We start from the raw sequence: 13226 nt of genomic DNA, 5'->3' as shown, positions 1-13226 counted from the left end.
TGAATATGCTGTATCTTTCGGTATTTCTTAGATGATTTGTTACGTTATCATAAGTGATAAAAGAAGCTTACTTGTCTTCCAAACAATATTCAAAGATTTTGGGTTTTGTCGAATCGCAGTCAGTTTCTGCAACAACGTTTTGCAACGTTTATGGTTGCAAAGGAAAATCCATGATTTTGATTTCCTGTCAGCGACAACTAAATCGTTGTTTAAATCCTCTATAAACTGCTGTAAGTGTTCTATCTCATCGTGGTCCAAAGTCTCCAGGAAGTGTATCCATGCAGATTGAATATGACCAGACAGCGCCCTTTTCATTACATCCAGAGCTGCCGGGCCTTTTGTCCATATTATAAATGATATATTCTGTAAGAGATCTGACATTTCTCTGGATATCCTTTACCTAAATGTCGGATAAATATTGTTAAAATCATGAAGCATTACAAATCGATTTATAAAATAATGTGTCCCGTTTCCTATCGGACAATAAATGTTAAATTCAATTAAGCCAAATGGCTGTGTTCTATCAATATGGTTTCTAGGAGTGTTTAATTATATGTTAAAGTTCGGAACACACATTCATCTTAATAAAATAAAGTTTTCTCATTGCATAACAGACACATGCAGAATACTATTATAGATATTTCGGACTACATACTTCTACAAAAATATTCAAAAGGACGTAGGACTATCAGTATTATTAACATCATCATGACTTTCTCGTTTCAATTACTCCCTGACTGCATTTTGACCACCCTTAAAGTATTGATACAGAGTTCCATTCTTTAAAACAATTATCAACTTTTAGTTAATCATGTTGCATGCAGTCCAACGCTTTAATTAATATTATTTTTGCTGACTCTTACTATCTGGGATAAGTGATTCGATGACAATTCCCCGATTATACTTACCTAATATTTATTTTGTAATTATTGAATTATTTACAGATTGATTTACAGTTTTCTCAGCAATGGTAGTAGTGCAGATTCTTTGGTTGCCAGACATTTTATCTAAATATTTTGGTCTATAATTACAAATGACACAGCGGAGCAATATACACCCGAAGAGATATAGATCAGAGGAGGGGAGGTGAAATGTAAAGAAACAAAATTTGGATAGAAGATGATGGATAAGTAATGTACATTATTTCACTCATGTAAACGTCTCATCACCGCTAACCTATTTTGTTTGTTTGTTTGTTTGCTTTGGGTTTAATGTCGTTTTTCAACAGTATTTCAGTCATGTGACGGCGGGCAGTTAACCTAACCAGTGTTCCTGGATTCTGTACCAGTAAATACCTGTTCTCAGCAAGTAACTGCCAACTTCCCCACATGTATCAGAGGTGGAGGACAAATGATTTCAGACACAATTTCGTTTATCAAATAGTCACGGAGAACATACGCCCAGCCCGAAGATCGAACTCACGATCCCGCGATCCGTAGACCAATGCTCTACTTACTGAGCTAAGCGGGCGGGCTTTTCCACTAACCTATAGCTCAAATTTCAATAAAAAAAGAATAGTGTTGAATTTGTATTACAAACACAAAATTCAAAGGTTTTGGACCTTTACCTTAGACATACCATCCCAGTTTATGTGCTCTGCACTTTATCTCATCACAACCTACAAATACATCAAGTTTGGAGTCAATACGTTTAATGGTTATTAAGTCATGATATTGACACAAAATATGACGGACAAATTTTATCTTGTAGCAGCCGTGACATTTGACCCATCGACCTGGCTCATTCGAACAAGAATATAAAAATGTGTTGTTTCTATTAAGAGCGGAACTAATATTGAATGGGACTGGGTGAGCGGCTGTTGGAAATAATATGGATTGTTTCACTCTTAAATCAAGTCATTGCCACACATCTATATTCCAAGTTTAAAATCAACACCTTGATAGTTTTGAAGCTGTACTCCAAAAAGTAAACTACAAAGGAGAAATTTGAGCTCAATTTGTGACCTTGACATTTCACCTACCAACCAAGAATCTGCCTGCTGTACAGTGTCTTTTTTTACTGCTACACATATGTCAAGACTGTTCTGGATACAAATTATGCCTCACAGATTGCACCTTGTTTTGACTTTGACCTTTGACCTTCAAGCCTGGTTCACGCACGCGCCGTGACATAATACGTCTGTTCTTCCAAGAAAAGACTTCCACAGTAAAGACTGAAATATTTATATTTCTGACGGCTGTGTGTGTTTTGGATACTTTTACACCATTTTTTATTTGTAGCGTTTTTCCCAGTCGTAGATAGGAATTGAGCTTTTTACGCGTTTTAATAAAATTTTCCTCTAATTTTAGTACCGTTTTGTTAAATATAAAATTCATCATACATGTATTCCTAATATGTGACCATGACTGAGAAAATGGGTCCAGATGAGGAATTTTGACATTTTCAGGTTTTTGCATATTTAGAAAGTATATTCATTCAGAAATAAATCCTGAAAATTTCAGATGAAAATCTTCAAAACTGTCAATTGTTTATGACATATTTCGTAACATAGATATTAAAAATAAAAACAGTACATTTCAGTTATCCTTTCTTTCTAGTTTATTTCTCACATACTGGTAATGGCTAACAATTCTGAAATAAATTTATCTTTTGTTACAATTGCATGATAAAAGTAAGATCCCTTCTTAATACACAAAATGACAATCAATTAAAATCTACAACAATTTCTATAAAAAATATTTCTAAAATTGTGTTACCATGGCAACAAATATATTATAATCCCTTTTCTATGATAAAACTTAAAAAAAAACATGTTAGCTTGAAATAAGGATTTTAAAAAGTAAAATATTTTAAGGCATATGTATTTACAAAAATAAACTGAAAATTTCCCATGAAAATATTAAAAATGTTTGGTTTTATGACAGTTTTTGTAACATGGGTAATAACCATAAGAATAAGATAGATTTGTCATTGTTTCTTCATAACTTGTCTTTTACATGCTGATAATAAATGACTACTTTGGAAAAAAACTATGAAATTTTATTTTTGTGATGCTTTCTTAAAACAGAAAAATACAGCTAATTTAAATCTTTCATAATTCTATGAAAGCATTATTCAAATTGCGTTACCATGGCAACATATGCAATAAATTGCTTCTTCTACAATAGTACTTAAAATAAAAGCTTAATTTAAAATAATGTTTCTTGTAAGTTGAATATAATGAAGTATATGTATTCGAAAGTAAAATTTGAAAATTATATGTGAAAAGATATAAAATGTTTGGTTTTATGACAGATCTCGTAACATGGGTAATAACCATAAGAATAAACTATTTCAGTCGTTGTTTCTTCAGTTTGTGTTTTCACCTATTGGTAATCACTGGCTATTTTTAAATAAATGAATCTTCTTTTACAAAGAATATTTAGATATTCTCTTAAAGTGCAAAGATCTAGCTGGCTAAAGTCCTTCACATTTTCTATAAAAACATTATTAAATTATGTTACCATGGCAACATATGCATTCGATTCTGTTTTCTACAATAGTACTTTAAAAAAGAGCTAAATTTGGAAAATTGTTTCAGATAACTTGAATATTATAAAGTGGTATGTATTCAAAAATATTATCTCAAAATTTCATGTTAAAAAATTAAAATGTTTTGTTTTATGACAGTGTTTATAACATGAGTAATAACTATAAGAATTAGACATTTCTGTCATCGTTTCTTCATAACTTGCCTTTTACCTGCTGGTAATAAATAACTATTTTGAAATAAATGAAACATATATTACTATTGATTTTTTTTTATTGTTTATGCTTATTTTAAAGTAGAATACTAGAAAGTACAGCTAATTAAAAATTTTCCATATTTTCTAGGAAAATTGTGTTACCATGGCGACATATGTTTTAAATTCCCTTTTCCCACAATAATACTTAAAAGCAAGAGCTTATTTTAAAAAAAGTATTTCTAATATTTGAAAGTATAAGTATTCAGGAAAGAAATCTGAAAATTTCACATAAAAACTTTAAAACAGCCATGTTCTGTAACAAAAGTAGTTATGTAAGAATAAACATATCAGTCATCCCTTTCCTCATAATCTGTTTTTTCACTGGCTAGTTATAACTGACAATACAAAAAAGTGAACATTCTTTTACCATTACATTATATACTGTAGATCCCTTATTGAAATACAAATCCATAATTTCAATGAAATATAATTTGAATTATGTTACCATGGCAACATACATACTAAATTCCTTTTTCTAAAAATACTTTAATAATTAACACAACAGCTTAACTTTTAATGAAGGTTACACTGCTACAAACTCTGATGAAAAGTAAATATTTATTTCCAGCCAATACTTAAATGTAGGTAACTGAAACTACAACCTTTACTAGATGTTTAACCTTAACAGCTAAACACATCTATATGAACAGCAAAACAGGCTAAAGTGTTGTGTATTAAAACGTTTGAATTCAACAACAATTTCTATCTTTTCCATTCACTTCCTTTTTTCAGTTCTCAGAAAAATCCTCGCCAATCACAATTTCAGTTTTTTAGTTGAAGTGGTTTGGGACAAACAGAATCCTTTGACTTTTCAGACAAATACTATTCTCTTATGAGTTCATACAGGTACCATTGTCAGGCTTGTGTCATTCTTCATGTCAATAATATTCGTTTGGCAAGGGGGAGTAGATTTTAGTAAGTTAACTGGACTGTCACTTTTAACACTAACAATCCAGGTGTTTCTGCAGACATGATTAAGTGGTAATACTTGGTTATCTTCTTCAAAAGTTTAAAATATTGTGATAAGATATTTCTCCACTGGTAGAATGTGAGAGGATTTAGATCATTGTTGACCAACTGTGCGGTGTTATGGCCTTTCTTTGATGACTGACACACTGTGTCAGCAATATCATGTATTATTAAAGGTCTCGGCATTCACCCTCCTCCACAGATTCTTCTAAATTCAAAAGTGCAAGTCAGATTCAAACTTTGCATGGTCTGTGATCATTGTTGAATATTCAATCGATCTGTGATATCCTGTAACAAATAAGTAAAACATATTATTTTAAATAATTAACCATATTATTTTAAATAATTAACCTAGAAGTCTCTTTATTTAATAAAAGCAGAGTTATCACTATTTGATAACAGATGATTCTTTAATTTCTTACAACCAATGCTCTAAAATATTGATAAACAGACTGACAACAGCGTGCTGTCAGTATATAAAATGTACTTCGTTTGTAGATTTTGATTACTGCAAATAGGATGTTCTAAAAAAACATTTTTTGCATTTATTGGGTTAACCCTTAACCTGCTAAATTTGTAAAATTGACTACTCCATCTTTAAATAGAGACAGTACCATTTATAGCTTATAGGGGATTCTCATAGAAAATTTGCAAAGTATCAAACACTGCAGATCATGATCAGACTGCACAGATGTGCAGGCTGATCTTCATCTGCACTGGTTGCAAAGACGGACATAGCTGCCTAAGGGTTAAAAGTATACACTGTTTTAACAGCTATCAAAAATGGTTGTTACCTAGTAAAAGTCTCCACAGACTGTACTACAGCAAGATGTTATTTCTATTCTAGCTAGCAACATTGTCAAAATGGAATACCAATACAGGTAGTGATGTACCATGCTCACAAGCTGTCTGCCCCTTAACCAACTGAGTTGCTTCATAAACAAGAGGAAACACTTGCATTCCTGAAAAAAGATTTAAAAGTCTTTGGTAAAAGTATCTGTTATCTTCATGTATCTCAGGAACCTTTACAGTCTTCATTCTAATCTACATTTTTGGTGCAATAAAACTGGTAAAAAAATTAAATCACATCACAATGTCTAAGTCAAGAATGGGTTAATTAAATTTGAAAATAATCACATTACAATTAAACTAAATTACAATTAATTGATTTACTTTGAATACTTAATTAAAATTCCTATTATTTAGAACTATATTCTACAAGTTAATGAGATATCAACTTATACACATGTACATGTTGTGTTAAGCATTCAAATCATCCATGTACTTATTGAGTGCCACAGACTTTTTTCAGGCTAATAGCCAATGTAATGAAGACTTTACACCAACTGATCCTCCTAAAAACCAGATTGTTGAAATTAAATTTCAATAATGCCAGTTTTGTCAGTTTAAGCCATTTAATAGTCATAGTACATACAGTGTACAAATCATTAGTGCAGAAGTAGACTTATTTTGAATTGACTCCAACAAAACCTAGACAGAGGTATAAATAAATAATATATTGCATTAAAATTTTAATAAGAGCCATTAGCTGCATGTTACTTACCTGGTTCCTCAAAGCACATCCAAAATATGTTACATTTTCTTGGGATCTTAAAGTAAACAGACCAATTTCCTGGCTGTTGTAGGGTATATGAACCAGCTGTATAGTGGAATGAACCATCAAAGGAACAAGGATTATCATCTGAAAGAAGATACATTACATGTACTGTAAACATCACTAAAATCATAAACTTCATGAATACTAAATTAATAATGTGATTGTGAAAGGTTTCATTAACTTACCACAAAATACTATAAAAGTTATTATACTATGAATCTATTTTTACAGGATCATAAATTGTTTTACACACAGCAAGGCTCAAAAATTTCAAAATTAAAAAGATTTTCATTATATAGCATAAATTCCCACTATCCAAACAAAATCATCCTGTTACAAAACATTCTGAATCAACAATAATAGAAAAAGAGAGTAGTCACCAGACAGAAATAACATGACTTATGAGACCCACAGCAAAAACAGTTACCATTTTATAAATGGAAGTGTCTAGACATCCGGTAACCAGAAACCTAGCCGGTGTTCTAGCCAACCAGTAACAGGACGCCTATAAGCCTATCCAAATTTCTATCGTATAGGGGTTTTCTAGGTGTCCGGTAATCAATTTTAAAATATTGTATACGCCTTGCAGGTGAATATTCAAACCTATGCCAAAAATGATACAATAAATTTATTTCCTTACAGTATTCATATATAAAAAGATCGCCGAACAGCTAGAAAAACATTCGCGGAGAGGCTAGTCGTATTGTTGCCGGACAGCTAGAATGCAGGGTAGGCGTCCGGTTACCGGACATCTGCATATTTCCTTTTAAAATACCTTGGCTACTACTTGAGAGGGGACTTTTCGAGAAATGATGTGACACAGGCAGGCATATATAAGTCTGCATCAAATTTATTATTTATCATTGCTACATGTATATTGTATTTTCCATAATAATGCTTACTATGGACAATAAACGAATTTGATGAATCCTGGTCACCTCGAGTAAGAAGCTGCCTGCCTTCAATAATCTTTGTGATAACCCAACTGGCCATTTTATATTAAATACACGGCATAGTGAACTCATCTGTGTTTAGTGGCCACAAGATAAATTTCATAAATTTCCCTCGGTGTGTTTTGGATTCACTTCCGGGTAAAAAAAAACGAGTTATTTCAGTGAAAGTTTCAAATATATTAGAGAACTTCATTAACAACTGTTTTTAAACGGTACTTACCAAATCAGTAAACAGTATTACAAGTCTCAGATCCCTTCATCGTTGAACAAAAGGTAGTTAAACAAAAGTAAACTTCACATGCTTCCCTGTTTTACTGTTAAAATCCGAAACCGGAAACATAGCGAAGGGGAAACAATTTTCAACGAAATATTTTGCCTCAGGCGTAACACCACTATTTTTTTACAGGTCTGATGTCTAAATATTCTTTCTGTAGTAGGCTGTCATCAATCATGTAACAAACAGTCGTATTTTAACGGTCAAACTTTTGCTAATTAAAACATGTGTAAAAAAGCTGCGCGCGTAAACTTGGCGCAACTTTAAACGTCGTTTCTCGATATTACGTCATGCCGCATCTGGACCGGTTTTCAAAGACGACGTCACAATTATAACACGTACTTTACATTTACTTCTGTAACTTTTTTTCAGTGAACCTTTAATCACGCCTATATACGTACATTTTTGTGAACCGTGATTTCACGTCCGTCAGTCTGTTTTTGTAAATCGTGCTATTTAATCTAAAAGTACCGATTTGCTTATTACTCATCCATCATATATTCAAATACAAATTCTTTAAACTGGTATAAAATTTTCGAGATCAGAGCGACACATATAACGTTTACATTCGAATTAAATCTTTCCTGCAATTTTGTCTCATGTAAAACCAAAACGAAATAATTTGTCAAATAAATTTACTTTATTTTCTGCCGATTGAATGAATAAAATTATATTTGAAACATTAAATGGAAGCAAACCATTGTAAATAATCATAGATCAAATAATATACAACAGGTTCAAAAAGAAAATTGCAAAAAAAAGACAAATCGCATTTATCATGCAAAACAGATATCTTTAGCTTTGTCATATTGTCATATTTTGAAGTCAAAATAGAGAGGCACATTTTCAAATTTTGTACTTGTGAGATAACTGCAGTAAATTCGTAAAATTATGTACTTTAGGGATCGCAAAGAACACTTACCGATAAATATTCTTAAATTTGCGATTACAGATGTATGACCATGGACTTAGTACCCCCTTAAACGGGAGTAAAGGTTGCTTGTATCTTGTTTTTCTTGATAAATTATCACTCCCTGAGCAAACGCGCATTTAAGGACGAGCATTTTTTTTCTATTTCGTTTCTTACTCCAGTCTAGCAAAATCTGGTCATAAGTTAGGTTCCCATGGGCGTGTTTGGTTAATTACCCGCTCCACGCAGATATTCAAATATTTAGACTGCAGAAATCCGAATTTTATTTAACAGGCACGTTTTAATTATCAATTTTTTTGAAACTTTCCACATGATCTGTTTGAAATAATGTCCTAATTACTGTAAGTTTCGTAAACATGCCATTTGAGGTGTTGCAATTTTAATGCTACCCCAAAGTTAATTTAACGCATATTATGGTAACATTTCTGAAAGTTGAATTGTTTGAAAAGTTTGAATTTTGACATCTCAGACGCATATTTAAATAAAACAATGAAATATATATAGATCTGTGTGAAGTTAGCAGAATAGCAGAATAACTCCAGCAGAATGACAGAATAGCAGAATAACTCTAGCAGAATGGCAGAATAGCAGAATAACTGCAGCAGAATAGCAGATTAGCAGAATAACTGCAGCAGAATGGCAGATTAGCAGAATAGTAGAATACCTCCAGCAGAATGGCAGAATATCAGAATAACCTCAGCAGAATGGCAGAATAGCAGAGTAGCAGAATACCTCCAGCAGAATGGCAGAAAAGCAGAACAGCAGAATAACTCCAGCAGAATAGCAGAATAACACAGCAGGATGGCAGAATAGCAGAATAACTTCAGCAGAATGGCAGAATAGCAGAATGACTCCAGAAGAATGGCAGAATAGCAGAATAACTCCAGCAGAATGGCAGAATAGCAGAATAGAATAACTCCAGCAGAATGGCAGAATAATTCCAGCATATTATATATATTACTGTTATGTATTTAGACTAGACACACTGATGAGCCATTCACATGGAAACTAAATTGTGGCATTGTGATAATGATACGTTGACCTGAAATGTACATTAGGCAATACAGAAACATCATGGTTTGCTTTTCGTTAGTGTCTGTAGTTTCCCTGCTCCACGGATATTAGCAACATTGTTATTTCTAGTGTTGAGCTGATTGACATTAAAAGTCTACAGATGATTGGTTATATTGACACTAGAGTGACAGTCTTAAATGTAATTTGAAGATATTTTTTACTCTTATCTCAGATACTAGTATCTAATAAATGAGTGGCAGCAAACTATTTAATCATGTCTTTTTGTTTTATATTTTTGTATCATGTCTGCATGTATGGTGATGAGAAATAAATAAATAAACAGTGCCATGTTGTTGGTTTTCCTTCTTATTCATTTTCTGTACGTCTCATTACCTTAAAGGTACAAGTGAAAAGTTTGCAGCTCTTAGTGAAAAACGATGTCCTTCACTTGGGCACATTTTGGGAGATTTTGTCACATACATATATCTATGTAATCCCGAACAAGGGGATCATTCCGAACACATTTTTCCAATGACATTTTTGAATTTTTGAAAGGCACCAATCTAATCCACGACCTAACATAAGTGATATCAACACATTCCATACTATATTACAATGAATCCAAAGTTTTGTCACGCATGTTTTCAAAATAACAGACTAGAATTTATATGACAGCTTAAATGTAAGTCGTTCTTACCTGTTTCTGTTTTTCGATGTAAGTAATACGTAAGGATCTAAAAGTATTAGTTTTTACCGCTGGCAATGTTTTGATGGAACTTTTACACCACAAGTGGGAAGGGAGTTTACTGCATTTTTCATTATGGAAAAAGTTGAAAGATTAAATAAGCCGTTCGGAATTAGACACACTTGTCAATTAATGGATGGCTTATTCCGAACAATCAATATGTGAGGAACAGTTTATTCAAAATAAGTATATATATAAAGACTAATACTATATTTGAAGTAAATAACTAGAGCTAGATTATAAATAAATAAATAAATAAAAATATAGATCTACCCCATTGTAAAATGATTTCATTCATGTTGGCTCGTTTTAAACACCTGCAATATGACCTAACTCTGTTAGAGGAGGCGGCGACTCATGTGAGAAGCAATGGCATGAGCTTGTCAAGAACTGCAAGCAAATTTTGGGTGCCAAAAGAACCCTGCACGATAAGGTCCACGTTACGTGCTATGCATGTGAAAGAGGGTAGAAAAATCGCATTCTACCGTCCTCAGCCTCTAACCCCGGGTTGAGTAGAATGCAACATTTGCATATGTTAAAAATACCGGAGACAGCTGCGGATGTGTTCATACGGCGTTATACTTGGAACACTCAATGATGCAGTGCAAGACAACAAAAATCGTTTCGTCCCATGTTAAAATACTTGACGGACCCTAGTGTTAGAACGATAAATGTTACTATCGTAGCTCATTCAAGTGTATATTAAACAAAATATATTTCTATACTGTTGAGATATTAGTAGTAATGAAATTTATGTTATTGCTTACCTCTACCAGTTTTAAACGTATTCAAATAATATGTTCCCTTTTGCGGTCTATCCAACGTACGCAAACGATCAAAATGTTGTATTATAATAAAGGTATTAGGGTTAACTTTTTTCCACTTTTAGGAACCTTGATTACTTATGATAAATAAGCTATTAACATTTATGCAAAAACAAAACCATTGACATTAGAACAATGTCAAATATTAATCTGTTTGCAATCTTACGATTATGATTGCATGGCGTATCAAGACCGGGCTATAGTAGGGTAGATACGAGTTCTGACTTTATATCTTTTTGATTAATGTTATCTCTGTGAAATCCTCCTTCAGAATTAGACCAGTAAGTACCGTCATTTAATACACTGTTTTGGTTAACATCTGCGAACTTTGCATAACAGCTAATGTTTTGACAAAAATGAGAGATCTATTCAAACATTATTTTTTTAAAAGTCTAGAGATCTACAGTATTTCTTTTATTTGCTATGTTGATTGTAATTTTCATAAAAAAAGAGACAGGATACATTATCTAAGATAGAAAACAATACAATTTGTCACATGGTGAGAAAAAATATGCTTACTATGGCAAGCCAATTGTCCAATAATTACGTGAACCCTAGTTCACGGTCGAAAAACTAGGATTAACGTTCGATAAACTGGGTTTTTCGAACGTAAAACTACGTTTTTCGAATACTAACCTATATTTTCGAGCGAAAACATAGGATAACGCCGTGAACCATAGTTCACGCTCGTAAATGTAGGTTCACGATTGTAAACCCCAGTTCACGGTCGTAAACATAGGTTCACGTTCGTAAACTATGGTTTACGAGCGTGAACCGGGGTAAACGAGCGTAAACATAGGATAACGACCGAAACTCATAGTTCAATCGAGAAACATAGTTTATCAAACGTAAAACATGGTTTACGGTCGATATATTAGGATTATAGAATCAACAATTAATTTCGGGCGTGAACATGGGTTTACGGCCATGAACCTATGTTTACGGACGTGAACCTATGTTTACGACCGTGAACCATAGTTTACGGACCTGAACCTATATTTTCGAGCGTGAACCTATGTTTACGAACGTGAACTTAGGTTTACGAGCGTGAACTTAGGTTTACGTTCGATAAACCAGGTTTTTCAAGCGTAAAACCAGGTTTTTCAAATACCAACCTATTTGTTCAAGCGATAACATAGGATAACGTCGTAAACCATAGTTCACGCTCGTAAACATAGGTTCACGTTCGTAACCCAAGTTTACGGTCGTAAACATAGGATAACGACCGAAATTCATAGTTCAATCGAGAAACCTAGTTTTTCGAACGTAAACCTGGGTTCACGAGCGTAAACTATAGTTTACGCCCGGTATCTGATGTTTTCATTCGAGAATATAGGTTAGTATTTGAAAAACCTAGTTTTACGTTCGAAAAACCTAGTTTATCGATCGTAAATCCTAGTTTTTCGACCGTGAACCGGGGTTCACGTACTTATTGGACAATTGGCTTGCCATAGCTGTCAGATCATGCATCTAACCACGTTATGAAGATGTTTTCTTCTGTATAGGTAAACATCTCGAACCTTACATAGAGTCTTCATATGCTCTTATTAAATATATTATGTAACTATTTAATAAATAATTCAAGAAAATCAAACGTAGATGTTGAGGTCGTGGAGTAAAAAGATGTTCCATACATATATTTAATGAGTGCACATATCCCACTTATGCTCTACCCTTTCGAGTTAATTGTGTTGGCAACAATGTATTAAATCGATTGAAAATATGTGTTTATGATTTTAAAGGGTATTTCATTGGCAAATTTGATTTAGGAAAGGTCATATAAATAACACTCCCGCTTAGCCCAAGAAAGCGTAGGTCTACAGATTGCAGGGTGACGAGTTCGATTCTCGGGCCGGGCGTTTGTTCTTCGTGATGATTTGATAAAAAATGTGTCTGAAATCATTCGTCCCCCACCTTTGATTCCTATGGGGAAGTTAGCAGTTACTTGCGGAAAACAAGTTTGCACCGGTACAGAATCCAAGAATACTGGTTAGGTTAACTGCCCATCGTTACATAACTGAAATACATTGACAACTGATAATATCTGATAGAGCTGACTTGTAACCATGTGCATAGATAAAGCATTTTTGCAAGAGATAATAAACCGAGCACAACTGTTTAATGTCGGTGTTATACTTGGTTAAGATTTCAT

General features: G+C 33.1%; 1 protein-coding gene across 2 annotated transcripts in view; it reads right to left on the bottom strand.

Moving 5' to 3' along the window:
* Positions 1-11171, bottom strand: part of LOC123559688 (uncharacterized) — a 108781-nt gene extending 97610 nt beyond the window's left edge. For both annotated transcript variants that reach the window (XM_053525159.1, XM_053525160.1), the window contains exon 1: positions 11018-11171. The gene's annotated coding sequence lies outside the window, so the exon portion shown is untranslated. The remainder of the gene's footprint in view (positions 1-11017) is intronic.
* Positions 11172-13226: the final 2055 nt, after the last annotated feature.

The sequence above is a fragment of the Mercenaria mercenaria genome, chromosome 15 (assembly GCF_021730395.1).
Source record: "Mercenaria mercenaria strain notata chromosome 15, MADL_Memer_1, whole genome shotgun sequence".
Classification (NCBI taxonomy): Eukaryota; Metazoa; Mollusca; class Bivalvia; order Venerida; family Veneridae; genus Mercenaria; species Mercenaria mercenaria.
This window is presented reverse-complemented; position numbering and strand designations above follow the sequence as displayed.